Source organism: Sciurus carolinensis, chromosome 8 (genome assembly GCF_902686445.1).
Source record: "Sciurus carolinensis chromosome 8, mSciCar1.2, whole genome shotgun sequence".
NCBI classification, from domain to species: domain Eukaryota; kingdom Metazoa; phylum Chordata; class Mammalia; order Rodentia; family Sciuridae; genus Sciurus; species Sciurus carolinensis.
In genome coordinates this window covers 105,097,453-105,122,767 of record NC_062220.1, presented here as the reverse complement: position 1 = coordinate 105,122,767, position 25,315 = coordinate 105,097,453, and the positions used below count along the sequence as shown (strand labels likewise).

The 25,315-nt window shown below is 46.2% G+C and overlaps 1 protein-coding gene across 3 annotated transcripts in view; it reads left to right on the top strand.

The window, feature by feature from the left end:
* Window positions 1-6,824: 6,824 nt before the first annotated feature.
* The window catches only part of Tns3 (tensin 3), a 271,594-nt gene continuing 253,103 nt past the window's right edge, over window positions 6,825-25,315 (top strand). Inside the window, exon 1 of one of the 3 annotated variants that reach the window (XM_047560438.1) lies at window positions 6,825-6,952. The gene's annotated coding sequence lies outside the window, so the exon portion shown is untranslated. Of the gene's footprint in view, window positions 6,953-7,081; window positions 7,101-7,343; window positions 7,514-25,315 lie in introns of those variants that run through there. The other 2 variants (XM_047560439.1, XM_047560437.1) reach the window with 2 other exon arrangements.

Below are 25,315 nucleotides of genomic sequence, written 5' to 3'. Positions count from 1 at the left end.
TCAGGGGAAGGCAGGCCCCTTGGGAGCAATGAGGTGGGATGGAGTCACCATGGATAGCATTTGCACAGGGCTGAACACTGTTTTAAATAGCAGGTAACTTGTATTGATGGATGTTTTATTCACAATAGCCTGATTTGGATTGGTACTATTGACCTCCCCATTTTTTTTTTTTTTTTAATAAAATAAACTGCTTAATTAGCACAGAGGTTAATCAACACGTGCCAAAGACACACAGCAAACAAGTGGGGCAGTGTGACACTTCACACCCAGGTAAGCTGCCTGACCCTAGGTTGTACATCCAATGGGCTTATTCTTAGGTGAAGAAGTCAAAGTTGTGAACATGGGTGCCCCCACCTTGGCAGAGAGCCCTGCTGGCAGAACTAAGGAAGGGTGAGGCAGGCTGCCTTTGTGGTGGGTCCACCCACTCATCCAACACAGGAAGGTTATACAGCCTCAGGACCCAGAACAAGAGGTACAGTGCCTGAAGTCAAAGAAGGGCCTCCAAGCCATCCTAATTGCTCATTGCCTTTACCCAGCCTTTCTTAGCTGGGTACCAGGTTGAGGTTTGGAAGTTGGCACATCTCTGAGTAGGTCTAGCCATGGTAGAAAAGGTTTTGGGATCCCTCCCAGGAAAACCCAGGAGTTGAGTCCTTGTCATTTTCTTTGAATGGATTGGGGAAATATGATCTGGATGAAGCTAAGTGATAATGTTTGATTGAAGGAATATTTTTAGGTCTGGGTATGTGTGGGGAAAACTTAGCTGTAGAATGGAGGGATGTAAAGTCAGTATGCTACTTACATTCCTATCAGAACAGGATCAGAGACCCCCTACCAACTATCAGTGAGAGGGCGTTGCAGGGACTTGGGCACAGGGGCAGGCATGGAAGTGGGGAAGGTGTAGCTTTTGGGATCCAGGATAACATTTCTCAACAGAAGATGGCCCTTTGTGGCCAGCTGTCATTTCAGACCACACTCAAAGTTATCCACAGTACTGCCTACCTGGCCCAGCTGGGTTTCTACCCCACCCTCATCTTGCTTGTTTTTGAGGACAGGATGCCTGAAGGCCAGAAGTTCCTCTTCAGGTGGGCTGGCCAAAACTGGTTGGATCTGAGATGCCAGAGTGACCAAGGGTGACCTCTAACTTCATCAAAATTTCATTGCCATACTAAATGGCACACACACTGGCCATCACACTGACCACTAGAGACACCAGACCACATAAAGAAGAAGAATAGATGACACCATGTTCCGAGATGTCTCTGCCTGTTCCAGGAAAAGACACAAATATTCCTCCCCCGTTGGCCTATCCACTCCTCTCATTTCTGCTGCTCTATCTGTGACTTCTCAACCCTGAGTTGGAAAGTTGATTTGAGGGATGGGTTCCAACCTCTTCATTCTTTGGCCACTGAATAAACTTGGGCTGTTGGTGTTCAACTTTGGTTCAATCACACTGAGAGGAAAAAGATTTCTTTTATGGGTTCTCTCCCTTACCAAGCAGGGTTCAAGAATTTTTTGGTAACATTCCCACCTCTGGCCAATCTCCAAGGCCCATAGGGCCAACAGCACCTCCCAAACAGCGCCACAGTCCAAGGTTGGCTGAGTTCCCTTTCGGCATCAGGCATAGTGCAAAGGTCTTCAGGATCTCAACTTATCTAGTTCTCATCAAAATCATGTGACTTGGGATTTTGCTTTTGTTTTTTTTTCTTTCCTGGTACTTGGGATTGAACTCAGGGACACTTTTCCACCAAGCTTCATCCCTAGTCCTTTTGATTTTTTACTGAGGCTGGCCTTGAACTTGTGATCCTCCTGCCTCAGTCTCCCAGATTGCTGGGATTATAGGTGTGTGTCACAGTGCCTGACTGAGCCTTGAGTTTTAACAGCCTCATTTTACAGATTAGAAAATTGAGGCCTGGTTGGTGGCATAGCTCATTGGAAAAGCATGTTCTTAGTGGCAAAGAATACATAGGGTCCTGGGTTTAATCCCCAGCAAAAATTAATTAATTAATTAATTAATTAAAACAGAGGTAATTGTGGTGTGGCTCCAATCTACTTGAATTCAAAGGACCAAGCTAAGCCAATTTATTGTCTGGTCCCTTCCTTCACATTTCTTTTGCCCCAAGCTTCGTAATGTCCAGCCTAGGCCACCAGCAGCCTCCCATGGGTGCTCACCTCCTGCTAGTTCTTTTTTTCTGTACTGCAGATTGAACCCAGGATCTCATGCATGCTGGGCAAGCACTTTACCACTGTGCTACATCCCCTCCTCTAGTTCTTGTCTCCTGCCCCATTCCCTCTGACTGCTTCCTCCCCATGCTTGCACAGGCCCAGGAACTGCCCCTTGTGCCCACACCATGCTCTGCAGGGCTCCCTGTTTGGCACTTGCAATCTGCCCTTCTTCCATTACATTCTCTCTAGGACAGCTTGCCCTGCCAACTCTTGCTTTTCAGCTGTTCCAGAGTTCTTGGGGAGATAGGTGGTGACCTCATAGTAGTATCATAACTCTCTTAGAAAGGCCTTCTTACCAAGCAGAGCCATCCCTCCATCCAGTGGGCTGATTTTCATAGAACCAGGTGATCCTCATAATTGGAAGTGGGTAAGCCAAGGTCGAGTGAGCATCAACCAGGATAATACAGGAGACAGCTAGCATTGAGGGTGGAGGTTGAGGGATTCACCAACAGGAAGATTCTGGGATCTCAGATTTACCCAGCATCACTCTCAGTGTAGTGATCCTAGAAGCTGGGGACCTTGGGGTGCCCAGAGCGAGGGCTCCATGAAGATGTGTTGAATGAACATATCAAGCCCAAGGGCCTGGTCCTCTGAATCTCAGAGTCCACTTCCCAGGGAAACAGCTGTAACTTAAAGATCCTGAAACTGTATCTGTTCAGAGGGTTCCTAGGACACACCTCTGCAGAAGTTGGTGTGTGAGTACATTTTGTGGGGGAGCAAGGTACTGCATTACGGAGAGATTTCCAGAGAAACAGAACCAACAGAACCAATATGGAGATCTATGGGATTTATTATGGAAATTGGTTCAAGTGATCATGGGGGCTGAGAAGTCCTACCACCTGCCATCTGCATCCTAGAGACTCAGGAAAGCTGCTGGTGGTTTGAGTCTGAAGATCTGAGAACCCGGCACACTGATGTCTTAGCACAGGAACAAAATGGATGTCCCAGTTCAAGAAGAGAGAGACTTTGCTCTACTTCTACATTTTTTTGTTCTATCCAGGCCCTGACAGGATTGTAGGATGCCGATCCACACTAGTAAAGGTGATCCTCTTTGCTCAGTCTACCTATCCAAGTGCCAATCTCTACCAGAATTACCCTCACAGTTGCCCAGAGATAACGATTACTGGCAACGTGGACATCTCTTAGCTAGGTCAAGTTGACACATACAATCAGCTTTGACAGGCACCATAGTTTCATAGATTCACAAGAGGTTCTGGACACAATAAAGATGAAAGGCCCCTGGCTGAACCTGGCAACTATAAAACTGAGTTGTGGGTGTTTGGGAAAGGATTTGTGAGGGTTTGTGTGTTTGGCAAAAGAGAAGGAAGAGAGGACAGAGTAAGATGTCTAGTAAGAGTCTAAGGGGGCACTGAATCTTAAGGCAAAGCCTAGGCCTGCACTCAAACACAAACCACAATTGCCTTGCAGAATGGCAGAGAAATGTAACTGCATCTTGTATAGTTTCTTCTGTCTTTCAGTTAATTTTTGGAAAATACTTTTTTTTTTTTTTTAATTACTGGGGATTGAACCCAGAGGTGCGTAAACACTGAGTCATATCCTCAACCCCATTTTTGTATTTTATTTAGAGACAGGGTCTCGCTGAATTGCTTAGAGCTTCACCAAGTTGCTGAGGTTGGCTTTGAACTCATGATCCTCCTGCCTCAACCTCCAGGGCCTCTGGAATCACAGCTGTGTGCCACCATGTACAGCTGGAAAATACTATTTTTCAGTGAAAGGAGAAAGAAATAAGAAAAATATCCAAGTTATCATTCTAGGAATACAAAATTATGAGAATTTTGTCATGGCAAAGACCATCTCAAAACAATTATGAGCTTCCAAAAAAACTTCTAGAACTCCTACTGGGGAGGAGTAAGAATGAGCTGAGGAGAGGGGCTCAGGAAGGAAGGAGTTTGGCCAGTGGATCCTGCACAGACCAGACCCCTACCCTGATGCGGGTATTGGCAGGAATGGGACATTCTTGGCAATTGGTAACTTTCTTCAGTTAAATTGGTTCTACACTTTTGTTTTCAACTTTGAGATATTTTTGGAGGTCTAAGGATGGAAAAAATGCACGATCTTTTTTTCAGATAATTGCTTATGCCCTGTTTTTGTTTAAGTTTTTGGAAACTCAAAATTGTAGGCTGTGAAGTGGGGAGGCCCTGGAACCCAGGAAGGCTCTGTGGAGGGCAGCTCTAGAAGGGTCAGGATCAGGTCATGTGTCCAGGGCTGCTTTGTTCTTACCTCTGGACAAGGTGTAGGGAATTGAGGGACCAGCCATATAGCTGAAGCACAGTACACAGGATTAACAGACTCTAACTTTTTTGTTTGTTTGTTTGTTTGGCAGGGGGACACCAATGGGGAATATAAAGGGCAGACATTGCATGCACTGTCATTCAAGTCACAGATGTTCCAGAAATAAGGGTACAGAGTCAGGGAAGTCAGCCCCATCTGGTTAACTTAGCATGGGTGGGGAAGTGGGGTTGGAAGGACCATCTGGCTTGGGTGAGGGTGGAAGATGAGATTTTAGGGGAGGATTCCTAACAGGAGGGTGGGGGGACCCCAGCATGCAGTCCTGCAGGGTCTTCTTAGTTCTTTTTAGGGATTGAACCCAGGAGAGCTCTAACAGTGAGCTACATTCCCTTTTTATTTTTTATTTCGAGATAGGGTTTTGCTAAAGTCGTCAAGGGTGGTCTTGAACAGGAATTCTCCTGCATCAGTTTCCTATGTTGCTGGGATGATAACAAGCATGAACTACTGCCCAGCTGCATCGTCTTCCCAGTTCTGGGCAAACTTACCAGCATTAGCTCCTGCAAATGGACATCTCAACACCTTATGAAATTCAAATTCCTGTAATCAATCGGCCAACATGACTGTGGCATGGTGGGAGCTGGGTAGCACACTGTTGGCTCCCAGTGGAGAGATGTTTAAGCAATGATTCAGTACAGCAGTTATAAGGAGGATGGTGCAAGCAGGCACCTGGGCAGAAATTGAAAGAAGAGTTAGAAGGCTGGATGGTCTTGGATCCTTATCAGGCTCCACCTCCAACCAGTAGGGTGACCTTGGGCAAGTTACCTAGGATTTGGGGCCACTTTTTCTTATCTATACTAAGTGGATTCGAATAGTTCTGGCCTCATCTCTGTTTCTAGGTTAGCTGATTGTGACCTATTCTCCACCTTCCCTTAAGGTGGGCTGGGGTTTCCCAGAAAGGAGGGCTGGGGTTTCCCAGAAAGGAGGGAAAATGTCTGCCTTTTTTCCTAGAGCCCAGGACTCAAAGCTCAGGAAGCCTGTGCTTCAGGAAATGAATGCCAGCTCCTTCTGGGAAGAGAAACAGTGCTACTACTTTCCAAAGCTTGAATGGGTAAGTCTTCCCAAAAAGCTGCTCTTTCACCTTCATGGCATTGGAGTAGAATTAGTGTGCTACAGGAAATGTGGGCTTGGCTGCCTGTTATTTCCTGGGACCGACTGACTCTGGATCCAAATTCTCCAGGTTTTTGATGGCTGCTTTTAAAACATACTTATAAAGGATGATAGTTTTTGCCCCTTCTCTACTATCCCCAACAAGCCTGATTTTTTCTGTTTCCCAAAGGGGCAGGGATGAGTCGAAGATCTTGGAAAGGGTTAGAGCATTCTGTTACTGAATCTGGAACAGTTCTTGATATCTTTGCTCCACACCTAGCCCTCATCATGCTCCATGTGGGATTCCAAAACCTTTGCTCCAGATGGTAGATACAATTGCTACCCCTCTTCTACAGGATGTAAGGTGGGGGGTGTTTTCCTGAACTGTCTTCTAGGTGTAAGGGGCTGTGTATCACCACAAGAAGAGTTAATGAACCTTCCTTTGTGACCTCCCTAGAGGAACAGCACTTCTAATTTCTGCAAAAGAGCATGAGTTTTATAGAGACTTTTATCAAATGGCATGGTGTCCATTCCCCAGATTTCACAAAGGGGAAACTAGGGCTAAGTGACTGAGTACCTGACCATGAATCTTGAGGATGGATAATCTGTAGCCCTTTTGCTCTTTTGAGAATCCCTCTCCTGGGAATTCTTTCTTGTGTACCTCTGGCCTGCTTAAATCCCGCTCTTTTGTCCTGGCTCATTGTAAAAAGTCATGTGACTTTTAAAGTCTTTCTTGACCCCATCCATCCATGAACTGGACCTTGGGGGGACTTCTAAATTTTCATGGGCTTTCTTGAGAAGGTTGTGCTGCTTTATGTATGCACTTCCACATTAGACTGTAAACTACAGGAGGGCAGGGCCTGGTAAGTCTTCTTCCCGGTGCGGCGGGGTGGGAGGGCTCACAATAATTACAAGTGCTCAATGAAAGAATGAACAGGTTTTGTGGGAACCAGGACTCGAATGCACCTTCCCAGGTGCGTTTCCACCGACCCAGAAATTTCTGGCCTCCTGAATAATAAGAGTCTGGGCTGTTTAGTGGGTCTATTAATTTCCATTGCCCACTACTGCCAGGGAAGAAAGGTCCTGGGGCGCATCCCTAGGAGCAGTTAGCCGGGCAGGCAGGTCCTGGAAACGCGCCACATTGTTAGGGTGATGAGGCCAGGTGACCAGCCGGGCCCTGAGAGCGGGCTGTGGCGATTGCCCGCGCCGCCTCGAGGGGGCCCTGCCGCGGGCGCGGGCCGCCAGCCAGGAGGACGGGCCCGCCCGCGCTCTGATCCGCGCCCAGCCTAGCTGCGGCCATCGCCTGGCCGGACCGCGCCGCGGGCTCGCCCAGGTACTGGGGCCGGGAGGCAGGGGAGACGCGGCCACGCGCCACCGCGCTCTTTGTTTCGGGCCCTGGCGGGTTCCTGCGCCCTGGACACCGGGACCTGGCTCTGGGCGCGCAGGGTTCTGGAGCTGGGGCGCTGGGACGCCGGGACCAGGTCAGGGACGCGCAGGCATCAGGAGCTGGGCGCAGAGACAGCTTAGGGAGCGGGGACAGAGACACAGGGGGACCGAGGCTGGGGCGTACGGGGTCCGGGACCTGGGGCGCGCAGTCACAAGGTTTGAGGCGATTAGAAGACGGGGCTTAGTTTAAGTAACAGGACAGAGCTGTGGCGCAGGCCAGCTCGGCCGGGGTCGGGAGTTCGGACCGGCTAAGCCGGGGTCGTAGGAAGCGGGCCGGCTGGGTCAGGGCCCGCGGCTCCTGGGCGCCCGCGGGCGGGGACTGATCGGCACTGTCGCGGTCGCGGCGGGTGGACTTCGCTCCCTGGGACACGTTCGGAACTCCGCGGCGAAGAGCGGCTTCTTGGGGCCGCGATGGGCAAGCTCGGGACTCTTCTCCCGCTCTTTGCAGGCAAGTGACCTGGTGCGTTTCTTTCCTTTTCGTGGTTAGAAGGTAGGGGGATCCTCCGCGCCTTTCCATCCTTCTGAAGGAGCGGGAACTGGGAGGGGGTGCCGGGTCCGGGGGCCACCTGTGGCACGCGCCTTCTGGCACGCCGGCGCTGCCTCTGACAGGCAGGAGGAGGAGGGTCCCCAGGTCGTTGGGGTTTCTGAGATGCAGTGCCGCGTTCTAACCAGCGAGCCCAGGGTTGTTTGCTTGACGTGATTTGAGAATGTGTGTGGCGGGAAGAGAACCAGGAGCTTTCTAGCCTTCTCCAGACAGTGCCAGCAGGTGACCCGGAGTCTCCAAAGTGATTGGAAAACAAAAAGCGCCCTCCAGGGTGTGGGGTCAGCGGGACCACTAACGATGGTGGTCACAACCGCTTGGGAAGATCCCCAGGGTCTATTGCAGCCCATCCACACACTTTTATTTTCTGAGATTATTTTCTCCAGTTTTTCACTACTTGAATGTATGGTGACAGAGGGCTCATAAAATGTACTGAAAAGTATGAATGCAGGTCAGATCTTGTGTTAATATCCCATAGCACTTTAGAACTAACCCTTTTGACATTTTGGTCTATTTCCATGTGGCTTTTGGTCTATGCGTATTCTTTTTTAAAAGTGCTTTTTAGTTCTTTCCCTTTTGAATGAGATTTGCCTGTCCGTATGATTTTGGTTTTGACCTATTTGGGGCCTGTGAGGTTATATTTGCAAATCAATCAACAAGTATTAAGAAAGGACTTTCTGTGCTGAGGCCTTGAGGGCCAGGAAGGGGATGGGGAGTGGCTGCAGCTGGAAGGTGGAAGAGGCAAGGCCAGTACCCAGAGCAGGACCTGCATGGAGAGGGGGAGGGGACCGCAACAGAGCTAGGTGCTCCAAAGCTTAATGGAGGAAGAGACCAAATCTTCAGGCAAAGTAATGGTGACCTCCTAAAGTAATAGAAGGTACTAATTACTTGCATTTACTAAATGCTTTGCATGCTTTTATTTCATTTTACCAAATTGACAACCCTGGGAAGGAGTTGGGATTATTATACCACTTTACAGATATGCAAACTGAGGCAAAGTAGGGTCAAATAACATCCCCAAGATTTTGAAACGTGGTGGTGCAGCTCCGAATTCCTGGACAGGACAGTGGAGTTTTTGGGCTGTTCTCCTGGCTGCTGCTGCAAGTCTGATAATTGGATTCTAATGCATGTCTGGACAGCCCTTCCTCATCTGAGGCTGCCAAAGCTATCAGCAGCAGCGGTTGAATTATTTCCTTAAATACCACCGAGAAGGTAGAAAAAAGTAGTAGCTTCAGGGAACTGCATGCTCCTAAATGCAAATTGATTGGCTTTTTACAAAGTGTTGCTCTGGCACCTAATGTTTTGAAATTGAGCTGCTTGTAAGTGTGACCCGAGCGCAAAAGGGCATGAGGTCAAAATATGTTCTTGGGCTGCAGGAGATGTTGCCCATGAGATAACAGTGACCTGGGAAGGAGGCAATGAGGCAAGTACGGTGAGTGAAAGAAGCCAAAGGGGAAGATTTCTGATCTTCTGTCTGGCAATCACAAAATGTATCTATGCAGGATTCTATACACAGGACCCATTTTACAGACCAAGCATATTTCTAAAGCCCTGGAGTCATTAGGGGGTCTGGATGAACTCAGCCCTCTGGCTCTGTGTGCTGCCTTCCTTTCTAGGATCAGCCTGGAGGAAACTCCCCACACACATATAGGGGAAGACTTTGTTCTCTCTCAGTGACTTGGTATCTGAACTTAGGTGGGAGATGATGGTTTTGTCTTTCTGAGAGCAGGAAGGCCTGTTTAGATCCCTACCACTTACCAGGCAGTCAGAGACATTTGCTGACCGAGTGCTTCAAGAGTTCAAGAGTCCCTGTAGACTTCTCAGGGAGGGGGCTCCTGTTCTGTGGGACATTTGCTCCACAAGGCAGAAACTGTGTGGGAGGATTAATGGGGTCTGGACTGAAGCTTTCCAGGAGGTGCACTGACCTGGGAACCCCTGGCCCTTTCCTGTAGGCCTCTGATAAACAGCAAAATGATGGGAGGTCATCAGCTTACCTGTACCATACAGGTGGTAAGCCAGCGCTGTCTACCAGGAGTCCTTTGTGGCCATCCCTGTTGATCTAGATTAAGGGAATCTGGTTAATTGGTTAAGTATGCATTTGATTACCTTAGAGCTACTTTGTTTCTCACAGGGTGCTAAAAACAGTCAGAGAATAAGTATTTCTTAAACCTCATGGTGAAGCCATGAGCAGAACCCTGTCCTCATCTTCACAGGAATCTCCATGCAGAAGTGGTAAATACCCTTCTGTCTTGCTGCAAGGCTTGTGCACTACATTGTAAAACACCAAGGGCTGGGGATGGAGCTCAGTGATAGAGCACTTACCTGGCCCTGGGGTTGATCTACAGTGCTGCAAAAAATAAATAAAGATAAAAAAAAAAAATGCCAGTAAAAATCACTCCAACGAAAATGCCATTGAGCATGTGTTCACTCTTAGATTCAGCAAGCATTTTGGATCCTGGAGCATATTTTATCCTTACCCAGGTCCATGTCCCATGCACAGTTCTTGGGTGCAGCTCAGGAGCAGCAACGTTGATTTCCACGATGTCTGTTTCTTATAAAAGCAAAAAAAAAAAAAAAAATAGGATCTCTGTTTCCTGAATTTTCTAGTTGAACTGTATATCAGGAATGTGTTTAATGCAGGTCCACTGTTGTGGTGTGGGACATAGTGCTGATCTGAGAGATCCCGGAGTATCCTGATGTATCCATGTGGTGTGTTTTACTTGAGGTACATCCTGCTGTCTGGCTCCTATTCTCCTGGAAAGCCTCCAGGTCCCCCTGGGGACTTTTTCTGGAGAGGAGACCAGTAAAGACAGGGTCAACAATGATCAGAGCCATCCTGATTATGTGTGAAGGACAATGCAAATTAGGAGCCCTTGGAATACCCTGTTGTGTCAGGGGAGGAGATAATTCTTGACGTTCATCATAACCACCCCTAGACTCTTAAAAAGAATTATGCTGATTTTTTCAAAAAAGTGGGTAGTAATCCAGTATTAATATGTTTTGTCCAAAGTTGGCAAAGTGAATGAGAAATTGGTGATCTAGAAATTTCTAGATCCTCTGATCAGGCTTATGAGTGCTCCCTGAAGAGACCACCCTGGGAGAGGTTCTCTTTCTGTCTCCGTCCCCTGGACTGGGCAGGAAGCTCCCAGGAGCCCTCTGCAAATGCTTGAGTACCCATGCCAGCTTGTGATGCTTTCTATCCATGATCTGATTGTTGTTCAACCATGAAAGTCATTCTAATTGTCTCCTTTTTCTGCAAGAGGCCCTGAGGGTTGGCAAGCTTGAGTAACTTGCCCATATCAAGGGATGGCAAGTCTTGAATTTGAATTCAGGTCTGCAGTGCTCAGAGCTCTTGCTGAGAAGGAGGGATTTCCCCAGTCGCTGACTCATGGCCCAGCCCCTCAAGAGCCACCTTGCCCCTACTTGAGTGGGCAGTCCCTGGTTCCAGCTCATGGCATCCGCTAGTCTCTGCAGCCCGGCTCCAGCCCCAGCTGCTTCCTCGGACACTGAGGCCAATCTTTCTTCTCTTCCTTCCTCTCTCAGCTCTAATTATGGTGTGTGTTAAGTTGCCGGCCCTTCCTCTTCCTCTTCTCTTTTTGGAGAGATAATCACATTTATACACCCTTTCCAGACCTGACTTTCATCTTCATTTTTTTTTTTTTTTTTTCTCTTTCCTTGCGGTGCTGGGGAATGAACTAGAAGACTCCTCAGAAATCCTGACTGCAGCTGCCCAAGTGGCATCCAGGAAGTTTTTTTCTTTTCTTTTTCTTTCGGTACTGGGGATTGAACCCAGGTGCACTCTGCCACTGAACTACATCCCCAGATCTTTTTTAGTTATTCTTTTGAGACAGGGTCTTGCTAAGTTGCTGAGACTTGCCTTGAACTTGTGATCCTCCTGCCTCAGGCTTGCGAGTCTCTGGGATTACAGATGTGCACCACCAAGTCTGGCACCCAAGAAGTTTTAACAAGGGCGTCCTGCTAATGATTATGAGCAGTCCTCCTTTCCAGGCCACACCCATAGCACCAGGGGACCTTTCCAGGTGGACCCAAGCGTGTCCTCTTTCAGTGTTTTTTGGCAGAAACATTGTGACTGTGGCCCCTCTTGTGTGTAGATTTTATGAAACGTCTATGAGAACCAGTTGGTTTTTATACACCAGAATGCGCTAGTTGCAAGAGTCAAAGAAAGAAATTGCTGAGGAATTGGTGGGCAGGGCCGTTCAAGGCCGTCTGCAGTTACTTCTCTTTTTACAGGATAGCCCAGCCCACTCTAGGCTCCTGGGAGTTGGTTATTTCCCACCAGAGGGTTCAGGAATCCACGTTCTCCCCATTACCTTAGAGTACAGCTGCAGTTTGCAGCATTTCACTCACTGTGGGCCGCACAATAAACTGCGCAGGCCCACATCTGGCCGGCCTGTTGGCCCTGGGGCCATGCTGGGCCATTAGCCAGGGCGTCTGAGTCTGTGCACATTCCTTCCAGAACAAAGGCCTCCCTTGGCCTGGTCCTGGCGTTCCTCTCCACTTTGTAATCCTCACCTTTCCTAGAGATTTCCCTGGTCACCCACCCCTCTCCCTACTGGCCATTTTGGAAGTAGATCAAAGGTGTGTTCAGGCTGAGAGGCAGTGAAATAGTCCAGGCTCTGGCATCTCACAAACCTGGGACAAATCCAGCCTTTGTCCCGAAGAGGCTTTGGTCATTCCTCACCTACCACCTGGGATGCACTCTGCAAGGGATCCTGACCTTGGGGTGGGAACCACAGCAGAGTGCTCTTTTGTGTGACTATGGCCCTCCCTGCTTGCTGGCTCCAACCCCAGTGCTACTTTGGTCCTACTGAATTCCCCTGGTCCCAGGGATCTGAAGAGCACCCTGCTTGCTACCAGAAAGACATCCCCTTTCTTGGAGGTGTTATCTGATTCCCATCTGGGGGGTGGGGAGGACATGTGGTGACTGGATGACACAGGGGAGGCCAGAGTGATCGATGAGTTTGTCCCAGTGATGGGACAGGTGTTTCCAGTTTGTCTCCTCTGGAAAGGCCCGCAGAGTCCAGTGGCCAGGGGCAGGGGAAAGAGACTGTATACACGTGGTGGTTGGGCTGTGTGCTCAGCTCAGGGAGGCAGGTGGAGACCCAGGCTGGTTAAGAATGTGTTTATCGCTTGTTCTATGGAGGGGGTTGGCCAAGGTTGTCATCTGTTTACTCAGGGAGTAGCAGACACTCTCAAGAAGCAAATGTATCTTTGCTTCCTAACTTGCTTTTTGACTATTTTTTCTACAAAATCTTAATAGGTGCTCACTGTAGGCCTGCAAAAGGTCAAAAAAGGCTAAGGAAGCAGGAACAACGTCCTTTAATTATCTCTGTTCACCTCCGTGTTAGTCATTTTTCCATCAATGTGATAAAATACCTGAGATAATCAACTTAAAAGAAGAGGAAGTTTGTTTTGGATCATGGATCATGGTCTTAGATATTTCAGTCCATAGTCAGTTGGCTCCACTGCTTTTGGACTTCTGGTGAGGCAGAACATTATGGCAGGAGTAGGTGGTGGAGGAGCTCCTGTGGCTGCCAGGAAGAGAAGAGAGAAAGAGGAAGGGGCTGGGGTTCCAGCATCCCCTGGAGGGCACACCCCAGTGACTTAATTCCCTCTCACTAAGCCCTATCCCTTAAAGTTTCTGCCACCTCCCAAGAGCACCACAAATTGGGATCCAAGCCTTCAACACGTGAGCTTTGGGGTGAGGGAATTTAAGATGCAAACCATAATACACCTGAGGCGATAATTTTAACTCTCTTTGCTTTTGAATTTACCAAGCTGAGATCATATGGTTTGTGTTTTTGTATCTTGCATCTTAAAAATCACTGTGGCAGCGGGGCACGGTGGGGCACGCTTGTAGTCCCAGCAGCTCAAGATGCCGAGGCAGGAGGATCACAAGTTCAAGGCCAGCCTCCGCGAAAGCGAGGCTTTAAGCAACTCAGTGAGACCCTGTCTCTAAATAAAATACAAAATAGGGCTGGGGATGTGGCTTGGTGGTTGAGTGCCCCTGAGTTCAATCCCTGGTACCAAAAAAAAAAAAAAAAAAAAAAAAAAAAATCACTGTGGCAATATGTGTCTTTCCCAATCTGTAAATAACTCTGCATAAACAGGACTGCTGGTGTCAGTATGTGGATGCACGGTAAGTACTTGTGCTTAACTATTTGTCCATGGTCATATATGTCCTGTGTCTATCACTGTGCATATTTGTCCATGGTCATATATGTCCTGTGTCTATCACTGTGCATAGATCTTTGGGCAGATACTATGTAGTCATGTTCTTAGATTTCTAGCGGGATGTTTGGGATCAAAAAAGCACATTTTTTTTTTAATTGTGGAAAACTACAAATAATGTAAAATTAGCATTTGAACCACATAAGGTTGTATAGGTTAGTTTGCTTTAAGCACATTCACATTGCTCTACAGCCATCTCCACCCTCCCTCTCCAGAACTCTTCATATTGTAGAACTATAACTGTACACACTGAACATTTAACTCCTCATTCTCACCTTGCCCTACCTCTGGCAACCCCCATTCTACTTTCTGTCTCTATAACTTTGACACCTCCATGGACCTCATATAAGTGGAATCATATAGTGTCTGTCCTTTGGTGACTGGCTTATTTCACTTGGCTTAATATCTTGAGGTTCAACCATGTCACATATGCCAGACTCTCCTTCCTTTTTAAGGCTGAATAATATTTCATCTTATGGATGTGCCACATTTTGTTAGTCTGTTCATCAGCTGAGGGACACCTGGGCAGCCTCCACCTTTTGGCTCTGGTGAACATGGTATACAAGTCCCTGCTCTCAATGTTTGTGGGCAGATACCCAGAAGTGACCACAGCTTTTTGGGATTTCCCAACATGTTCAAATTGCTCTTGAGACAGTGTGGTCACTGGATCCTCACAGTTTCACAGTGTCTGCCTAGTGTCCCTGCTAGCCCCGCTGGGTTGGTGTCCAGAGGGTAAAAACCAGGCCTGCCGGAAAAGGGAGAGGGAGATTTCTTAACCGAGCTATTTTGACAGATTGTGTAAACTCAGTGATTAATGGAATGAGAAAGCAGGAAGAATGTCTTTCATTTAAAAAAAAAAAAAAAAAGCCTTCGGGGCTGCTTGGTTTTATTTTCAATTAAAAGGGTCTGATTTTGTTTCTGGAGAATGGTTTTAATTTGGATAAATGGTTCAGTCTGGGAACCACATGCCAGAGTCTATGATCTATGAGTGCAATTACGCAGGGTTTCCTCTGCTGCTTTTCGGAGGGAACAACACAGAACCTGGCCTTGCTCTGGTTTGGCTCTGTTAATGGCGCTGGCAGCCCCTGAGCAGTTGGAGTGTGGCGGCTTTTCTGATCAGGACAAGAAGCTTTCTGGGACCAGCACTGAGCATGGCCATAACGCCCTTGGTGGCTGAATCGGGTTAATTTTTAGCCTCTAAGAATGTGTTCACAATTCCAAGTCAGGAATGTCAACAAACAGGCCCTCCTTTTTGCCCCCTTGGAACATGTTGGACCAGAGTTACTGGCATCTTTTCCAACATGGGCATTTGCAGAATTGGTCAGATTTGGAGGAATGAGGAGGAGGTAGACCCATCCTTCTATTCACTTGAGATGCCTCACAGATCCGGGCCAGGCAGGACTGGGGGCCCCGAGGAGTGGGCAGAGGGTTGCTCTATGTGGGTGGGCAGCTTGGTCTTTTTTCCAAGGGGCTGTTGGGGTGAAGAAGGTGAGGGAGTAAATCCTGGGGGATTGTGGAGTGAGAGACATCTGGGGGAGGGACAGTGAGGGCCCAGGCTGCAGGATAGCAACTACCTGGCGTGTTCCTAGAGTCCCCTTCTGCAAAGGAGATTTGCAGAAGGCAAAGGGGGAGTAGAAAGATACAAGATGGGGTGTTCCACCCTTTGTATTAGGGAAACTGAGATAGAGCCTGGGACAACTTTCTATGCAATTTGCAGCAATTATGCTTGCAGGTCTAAAACAATGCTCACTGATCCAGGGGTCCTGTTGAAGCTTAGAGTAGAGGGGGGAAAAATGAGTGATCATCTGCCTACTTGTGGAGAGGCAGGGTGGGTATCTCTTGCCCTTGACCCTCAACAAAGGGCAGTTAGTTATTAGCATAATAATGGATGGGTTTTGGGAGGGTGGGCTCTAGTACTTGGGGTCCTAACCCCTTTTCTTAAGGAAGTGGAGATACGTGGTTGTATTAGTCAGTTTTATGTTACTGTAACAAAATACCTGAGGCAGACTAGTTTTCTAAAGAAAAGAGATTTATTTTTTAATTTAATTTTATATTTTGATCTGGGGATTCAATCTAGGAGCACTTTACCACTGATTTCATCCCCAGGCTTTTTAAAATTTTTTAAATTTTGAAACAGGTTTTCCTTAAGTTACTGAGACTGACCTCGAATTTGCCATTCTCCTGCCTCAGTCTCCTGAGTAGATGGGATATAGGTGTGTGGCACTGGGACTCGCTTAAGGTAAAGAGATTTATTTAATGTACAGTTTAGGAGGCTGAAAGTCCAAGATGGAGTGGCCCCATTGGTTCAGCCTCTGATGAGGCCTAATGGAGGATGGCATCACGATGATGGGACCAGGTCGGGGAGGAGGAGGTCATATCTTGAAACAGGAAGCCAGGTTGCAATTCAGGAGTTGGGCTCCCATGACAGCTACAATTCCTTCCCAAGGTAGCTCCCCCAAGACCTCACCACCTCCTTCTGGGCCTCACTTCTTAAAAGGCCCACCAGGTCTTAGTACTGTCACACAGAGGAATGAGATTCCAGCATGGGAACCTTTTGGGGAGACATTCAAACTGTATCCAAACTATAGAGTGGGCCTCATCTCTGGAGGACCAACCTGCATTAGGATAGAATATGAGACTCATTTCCCCAAAGCTTGGCCAGTGCACCTCAATTTCCTTGTACATTTCCCAGAGACCTTTCTCATTACCCACTGGCAAGGCTGTGATTTTAACCAGATTGTACTGATGAAAAATGTGGGTGAAATGAGTAACTGATAACACAGAGAATTGATTGATCTTGTTCTTTTAACTCTTGCCCCTGTCCCCATTTAAATAAGGATAATCCAAAGTATAGGTTATCACTTTTGTTTGTTACTGGAGATAATGAAACCATGAGAATGAAGATTCTACATTTTTATTTATTTTTTACATTTTTCTACATTTTTATTGGTGCACTGTAGTTGTACATATCGATGGGATTTGTTGTTACATGTTCGTACATATATACAATATAACAATATAATTTGACCATTATCACTCCCTAGCACTTCTCCGCTCCTTCTCCTTGGTCCATTTCCTCTACTGATCTCCATTTGATTTTTAGGAGATCCACCCCTACCTTTCTTTTCCTTTTTTCTCTCTAGCTTCCGAATATGAGAGAAAACCTCTTGACATTCTGAGTTTGACTTATTTCATTTAACATGATGGTCTCTAGTTCCATTCATTTTCCTGCAAATGCCATAATTTCATTTTTCTTTATGGCTGAATAAAACTCCATTGTGTATATACACCACACTTTCTTTATCCATTCATCTGTTGATAGGCACCTAGGCTGGTTCCATAGTTTGGCTATTGTGAATTGTGCTGCTGTGAACATCGGTGTGCATGTATCACTGCAGTAAGGTGACTTTAATTCTTCAGGGTAAATACTGAGAAGTGGTATAGCTGGGTCGTTATGATGAGTTCATGCCTAGTCTTCTGAGGTGTCTCCATACTGATTTCCATGATGGTTGTACTAATTTACAGTATCACTAACTGTCTAAGGTTCTACATTTTTAAAAGGCTTACATTCTCATTGTACCAAAGCATGGGATTATTTTCCTGCTCTTGTCTAGGTGTTTGCAGTGATTCTGTGTTAGTAGCATAGTGTGTATGTAATTATCATGTGGATGATTTCCTGAATTCCATGCCCCATCCTAAGCAACTCCTGTTTCTGTGCTGTCTTCATGTGTAACCCCCAGGGTGAAGGCTAAACTCCTCTGCATGATCCCTCAACTTAGGGTTGGTGATTTTTTTGTTGGTTTCATTTTGTTCTTTTTGTTTTTTAATGCACTACTGGGGATTGAATCTAGGATCTAGTGCAAGCTGAGTAAGCACACTGCCACTGAGCTGCATCCCTAGCCCAGGTCTGGTTTTTGAGCAGCTGATACTTGTCAATGTCTCTTTCAGAAGATTCCAATTCCACATTGGCTCTGATTGGTCAGGTATCTGGGCATCTGTTTGATTTTTCCTGTACTTATGGGGTGGTCTCTGCAGCCTAATGGTGAGGTGGACCCTTTCTTGGGCCTGCAATCAATCCCTGAGGAGCTGCTTTCCTCTCCCTGCTGGACTGAGTGAGGCAGGACAGAGTGGGAGGTGCTAATGCTTCTGCTAAATCAGGTCTTCACATTCTGGCTTAGCTCTTCTGTCTACTGTGGCTCCCTGGGGCCCATGCATAAGATAAAACCCAGCAACCTATGGCAGCTGCATGCTGATGGGGCTGGATGTGCTCTGAAGCCACTTAGTGCTGACCTTGGCCTTGTGGGTGTGCATTTGTGGCCAGGACTCTTGGTGTGTGTCCAGCTGGGGCCTGTCAGTGTTGAATTCAGTACCGGCCTAACTGAGGTCCAGACAGACTAGGGCTTCAGTTTTTGGTGCCAAGATGAGCTGGACGAATGAGTGGAGCTGACAGACTTTTGGCTGACAGTCATCTCTATTGTCCTGCGTCCCTGTGACCCCTGGAATTACTGCCTGTCCTTTCATTTATACATACCGGTTGTTTCTGCTGTTTCGCCTGTCGTCAGACTCATGTGCTCTGGGGATATCAGCTCTTCCGTCTCCTATGGTGCCAGATGGTTTTGTGCAAATAAGAGGAGGACTCGACTTAGACCCTGCTGGGGACAGTGGGTCCTGCCTGTTTGCCCTGGGGGAGCAGACTTTGCAGGACAAGATGGCACTTCTGTCATGTGCTCTCCAGGTGACCCTAGGAAAGTCCCCCTACTCCTCTGAAGTAATATGAAGATGAGGGTCAGTGGGAGGGACTTCACTGAGCTGTTAGGAGTGCCCAGTAACATTGTGCACTCCAGGGTTCCTCCTGCATAAAAACTAGGGTTCATTGCTGTTGCTTTAATTGTTTTCTGTAGTTATTCACCCCTTTGAGGAGCATTGAATTCAAAAGAAGCCTTTTTTCCTTTTATTAGTGCATTCTAGGCTATACATGATGGGTTCATTTTGACATAATCATACACACATGGAATTTCATTTACTCCATTTCAGTACCTGGTGTGCCCCCTTTTCCCTCCCCTTCTCCATTCATCCATTCTCCTTACTCTTCTCCTCTGGTCTTTCTTTTGCTCATTTGCATATTTATTTTTGGTTGGTACTTCATCAATATACACAAAGATGGAATTCACTATGATATACTTTATACGTGCACATAAATTAATTGTTAAATTCATCCCACATTTTCTCCCCTTTTCCCATCCCTCCCCGCTCCTTCTTCATCTTCTCCTTTGATTCCACTGATCTTCCCTATTGTCTTTATGATATCCCAACCACCTACCCTTTTTCCCTTATTTTGCTTTAGCTTTCACATATGGGAGAAAACCTTTGACTTTTGACTTTCTCAGTTTGGCTTCTTTCACTTAGCATGATGTTCTCCATTTTCTATCCATTGGATCAGCAAATGCCATAATTTCATTCTTCTTTGTGGCTGAGTGAAACTCCATTGTGTGTGTATATATATATATATACTACATTTTCTTGATCCATTCATCTATTAATGGGCACCTGGGCTGGTTCCATAACTTTTGGCTGTTGTGAATTGTGCTGCTACAAACATTGATGTGGCTGTATCACTACAGTATGCTGATTTTAGTTCTTTTGAATATATACTGATGAGGGGATAGCTGGGTCATGTGGTTCCATCCCTAGTTTTTTGAAGAATCTCCACACTGCTTTCTAGAGTAGTTGTACTAATCTGTAGTCCCACCCAACAATGTATGAGTGTTCCTTTTTTCCCTACATCCTCACCATCATTTATTATTTGTAGTCTTGATAATTGCTTTTCTGCCTGGGGTGAGATGAAATCTTAGTGTTGTTTTGATCTGCATTGCCCTGAATGGTAGAGATGGTGAACATTATTTTCATTATTTGTTGGCTATTTTCTTTTCTTCTTTTGAAAGATGTCTGTTTATTCTTTTGTCCATTAACTGATTGGGTCTTTTTTTTTTTTTTTTTTTTGGTGTTAAGTTTTTTGAGTTCTTTATATATTCTGAATATTAATCCCCTGTCAGTGGAGTAACTGGCAAAAATTTTCATCCATTCTGAGATTCTTTCTCCAAACTCTTAATCATTTCCTTTACTGTGCAAAAGCTTTTTAATTTGATGCCATACCACTTATTGATTCTTGGTTTTATTTATTTAGGGTTAGAGGTCTTGTTAAGAAAATCGTTGCCTGCACCAATATGTTGGAATGTTGACCCTATGTTTTCTTCTAGCATTTGCAGAGTTTCTGGTTGAATTCTTAGGTCTTGGTCCACTTTGATTTGGCCTAAAGAAGGGCAAAAAGGCCCTGTACCTCCATGTCAGTTCCCCACAGACTGATAGGATGATTGGAGGACTGTCAGACCTTCTGAGCCCCTCTCAGGTCCTTGTCTCCTCCAGGTGCTCTGAGTGGCATGTTGACCATCACAGGCCCACACTCCCTGTCCTGAGTGTCAGTTAGCCACATCCTTCCTCTGCTAACATACTCTGGGTTGGGGTTGCACACAACCCCATGTTTGTTGATCTCTCTCTCCTTCAAGGATGAGAACTAAGGCTGTGGCTTCTTCTTCTTCTTTTTTTTCCCCTAGCATGATAAGAGTTTTGGAAGGAGCTTAGAGTTGCTGTGAAGGTGTTTCTTCACTCTGAGCCTCCATTCTGTCCTTCAAATGGCAGAAAATTGACCTTCCTGACTGATGTACAGCATGTTTCATGTTGGGGGAAAGGCAATGCCATGCCAAGCTGGGAACATTCTAGAAGGTGGCCTTTACTAAACACACACACACACACACACACACACACACACACATTCTAGAAGGTGGCCTTTACTAAACACACACACACATACACACATACACACAGAGGCTTCCAGATTTTCCCAGGGTTTCATTCTTAGGATTTTGCTTTGCAATATACTCCTTTAACTTTCAGGACAGAATCATTTGTGCCTCCTTTTAGAGATTTGAAAATCTAGCCCAGTGTTATGTTCTTGGAAATTAGCCATGTTTCCAGTTACCGTCTTATTGAAAGTTGATGGCAAATGCCTGGTCAGAGCCCCTGAAGGCTCCCTGGCCAACACAAAGCTGTTACTTTACCATACTTGTAGCACAAAAGAATATTCTTTCTGGACAGAGCGTGTGGTGGAGTTTCCCTGAAATACATACAGTAAAATGGGAAGAATTATTTTCTCTGCCTTGCTTTCCAAATGAATTCCAGTCTTGATACAGACCCACCGGCAATGCGTAATCTCTTGTCTAACATTTAAGGGAAGGTTTTGTTCTCATAAAAGAATGCCAGGCGTCCAGCAGACCCGTCTTGGGAAAAGAATCTTTTCTTACAATTATCTGCTCTCTGCTGAGGCTACCCAGACCATGTTTGCAAATTCTGTACTTGGGATCAAATGCACTTAAGAAACCTGTCAGATTTTGCAGGTTCCTTCATTTGATGCTTGCGAGTTCGCCAGCTAGCTGCTGGGATGAGGAACTGGTGAGCTGATGGCGGGCAGCTTTGCCAAAGCGTGGGCTTTGTTCACCAGCTGTGGTGGGGAGACAGCATGTTCAGGCACAGGCTGTTGCTCTGTCAGCTGATCCATGTCCATCCCTGGAGAGGCTGCAGCCCACTGGAGGGCCATCATATCTGTCCGCTGGCGGTTGGCCTTGGACCTGGTAGAACACACAGCACCACGTCCTGGGGTTGCAGCTCCCCACTCCCCGACATCTGCCCGAGTTTCCATAACACACTGTTCTGTTTCCAGCTGCGTGAATGAATGTGGAACAGTGGCAGCTTGTAAACCTTGGGCTGGTTGCCGTGAATAGAAGGTACGCACCCCAGGGTGGAGGCAGCGGGCAGGAACGTGGCTGGCATGAATTATTGACTGTGTGTGAGGCCCGAGCAGGGGAGGTTCATTTGTTCCTTCCTTTGTTCATTCATTCCCTCCTCACTCGTTCTTCCATGCAGCTGTGTCCCTTACAAAGCTGAAGCTCAGTGGGTTAAGGCAGCTTGCCTGTACTCCCAGGGTGGACATGCAGGCAGGGACATCCTGGGTATTGCCCTCCTGAGTCTCCTTCTCTCCACTGCGTTTTCTGTGAGCCTCTGGTCCTGCACCTCAGGGCAAGGGCACTTGTCCCAAATATCTATCACTGCTGCTTGCTACCTATTCTCCTGAGGTTTAGGTCAACCCCTGCCTCCCCTCCCCCACCACCCTGGCCCTCTGGAGTCCAAGGCTTAGGTTTTCTGACAACTGGCTCTTCTTTGAGTGAGATCAGTCGCCTGCAGCAACCCTTCTTGGGCTTGAGTCAGAGCTGCTGGTGGAAGGTGCTGGGGGTGCTGCTAAGGGTGGAGCTCTGGTGAGGTGCTTTTGGGTACGAACAGCAGCAGGAACTCTTAGGAGGAAGCTTAGATGGCAGTTGCTGCCGGCATGTGGGCTGGGGAAGCAGTGGATGCTCTGAGCTTCCTTTACTGTTTTTTGGGGCAGCCTGTAGGTGCACTCACGTTAGGTCCACTAGAAAACTAGAAAACGAAGTGTTCTGAACCCGGCATCCAGAGATTCCTGACCTTGTCTCCTCTCCTCAGAGGATCCTGCCCCTGTGGAAAGGCCCAGCATTCATGGGGGTTGAGATCTCTGCTGCATTCCTATATTCTGGCGGTGCCTTTGAATGCTGTTGGGACTGGAGGCCAGGCACTGTGTTATTGACAGATGTAGGTCGGATTGACCTGGTGCAACCCCGCCCCATGTTGCGCAGGTCCCAGATCTCCGTTACTTCAGTGAGAAAGGCAGCGTGACATTTGGACCACCAGGCTCAGAGGCAGGCCGGCTGCCTGGGTCACACCTCAGATATATCTGTCTCATTACATTGTCAGGTTTGGAGCCTGGCCCTGTCATCTGCCTTCTTGAGGTCAGCGACAGAAGGTCTGTCCTGAGCGGGGCAGGCAGGGTGGTGAGAATCAAGGGGTTGTGGACATACCTCCATTACCCAGGTTCTGGGGAGTCCCTCTATCTTGGAAGGTTCCGGGCATCCTAAAGACTGGGGTTTGGGGTCTCTCCATCACCCAAGGGGTCAGGGTGTATCCTGAGGATCGGGGGTCCCTCCATCACAATTCTCATTATACCAGTCTCACTTCCTTCCCATTCCTGGGTGCTGGATCTCTCTGGCCACTTTGTGATCCACATCACAATGCTGGAGATTGGCTTTGTTCTGGCTGAATTTAGCATTCACTGGATCTGTATTTTACCACAAAGTGAAGAGGACATTGCAGATGAAGTATAGATCAGCTTTGTGGATGGTTATAGATTGTAAACTTTTCCCTCCTGGTTTTTATTTTGGAAATTGTTCACATTTTTGGGAAAGTTGAAATATGATAATGAACTCTTTATAACCTTCATTTCTATTTGCTCAGATTTTTCTCTTTTGTCATTTTGCCACATCTACTTTATCTTTTGTGGAAACGAATTGTACACACATGAACTATATCCATAAATACTTTAGCTGCATTACCTAGGGACAAGGACATTTTCCCATATTGCTCAACCTCAAGACCATGAGCACAGAGAAAAAAAAGTTTGTTTTTTTTTGTACCAGGGATTTAACCGAGGGGCACTTAACCACTGAGCAACATTCCTAGCCCTTTTAATTTTTTTATATTGAGACAGGCTTTCACTAAATTGCTTAGGGTCTCCCTAAGTTGCCGAGGCTCGATTTCAACTTGTGACCCTTCTGCCTCAGCTGCTGGGATTACACCTCTGCACCTGGTGAGCACAGAGAAATTTAATGTTGATTGAATGGCATAAGTCACCCAGATAGCCCAATTGTACTCAAGAGTGGTTTATTGCTCTACTTTTCTTTCTTTTTTTTTTTTTTTTTTTTTTGCGGTGCTGGGGATTGAACCCGGATCTACCAACTGAGCTATATCCCCAGCCTTGTCGCTATACTTTTATCCACTCAGAATCCCATCATTGTTTACATATTGCATTGACTATGTACTTATGCTTTGAAATCTGAAACCGAGTCCCTGCTTTCTTTATTTTAATACTATTATTATTTTTTTTCATTATGCTGACTCTTTAAAATTTTTCATTTTGACACCATTTGCAGAAATGGTAAGAAATAATACAGAGAAATGCCATGTGCCCTCTACCCATTTTCTTCTAAAGGCAACATCTTGAAAAAGTATTACAATGTCACAATCAAGATATTCACATTGACATCAAGACCCAAAAAACTGTTGACGTCAAGACACAAAAAAACCTGTCACCACAAGGAGCCTTCATGTTGCATCTTTATAGCTATGCCCACTGCCCTTCCATCTCCAAACCTCTTTAATCCTGGCCACCATTAATCTGTTCATTTCTGTGACTTTGCACTTCAAGAATGGTTTATATATGGAATTCTACAGTATGGGACCTTTTAGGATTGGTGTTTTCCACTCAACATTAAGTTGTTAAAGTTCACCCAGATTGTTGTATCAGTTTGCTCCCTGGCATGGAGATACAAAGCAATTTGTTTCACCATTCACTTGTTGAAGGATATGTGTTCAATGTTGTCTTCTAATCCATGAACATGGTATGTCTCTCCAGCTATTTAGATGAGGGGAAAATGTGTGGTTTGCAACATATGAATCCTGTACATGTTTTAGTAAGATTGATACCCAAGTATTTCCTTTTTTTTTTTTTTTTGGGGGGGGGGAGTAATTTCTCTCTTTTTTTTTTTTTGGAGTGTGTTGTTTTAAATTTTGTTTCCATGTGTTTATTGCTGGTATGTAAAAATGTAATTGACCTTTGTACATTTTCTTGTTTCCTGTAATCTTGCTAAATTTTCTTATTAGGTCTAGGGGTTTTGTTTTGTAGATCTGGAATTTTCCATGTAGATAAGCATGTTGATATGAACAGAAGGACAGTCTTATTTTTTCCTTGACATTGACATCCTGAAGGTCTGGAGCCAGTTTTCTAGTAGTAGTCATGTTTGTCTGATTCTTTTCTTGTCATTAAATTCAGGGTAACTAGTTTTTGTGAAATGATTTCATCATGCAAAGTACCTCTCCTTGCTTCACATGGAGAGATGCATTGTCTGTCTCTCATGTTATTGGCCATCTAAGTTTGATCACCTGGTTAAGACTCCCAAATTCCTCAATGTCAAGGTACATTTTCCACTTTGCACTTTTGATACCCTGAATATCCTGCTTCCTAACAACTTTCACTCAAGGTTTTTAACATACAAGGATGATCTCCACCCAAATCTGTTATTTTATTGGAGGTTATGAAATGGTAGCCTTTAACTGTTTTTAAGCACTTTAGAGACGTTTATTGTTTTGCACTTAGATTGTTGCTTATCAATTCCTTCTGCCTGGCTAGGAAGATCTTCAGTCTGAAGACAGTGTTGACTAGAAGAGAATTTTATTTATTGTGTTTATTCCTAAGATGATTTGCAAATCTGGTGAAAC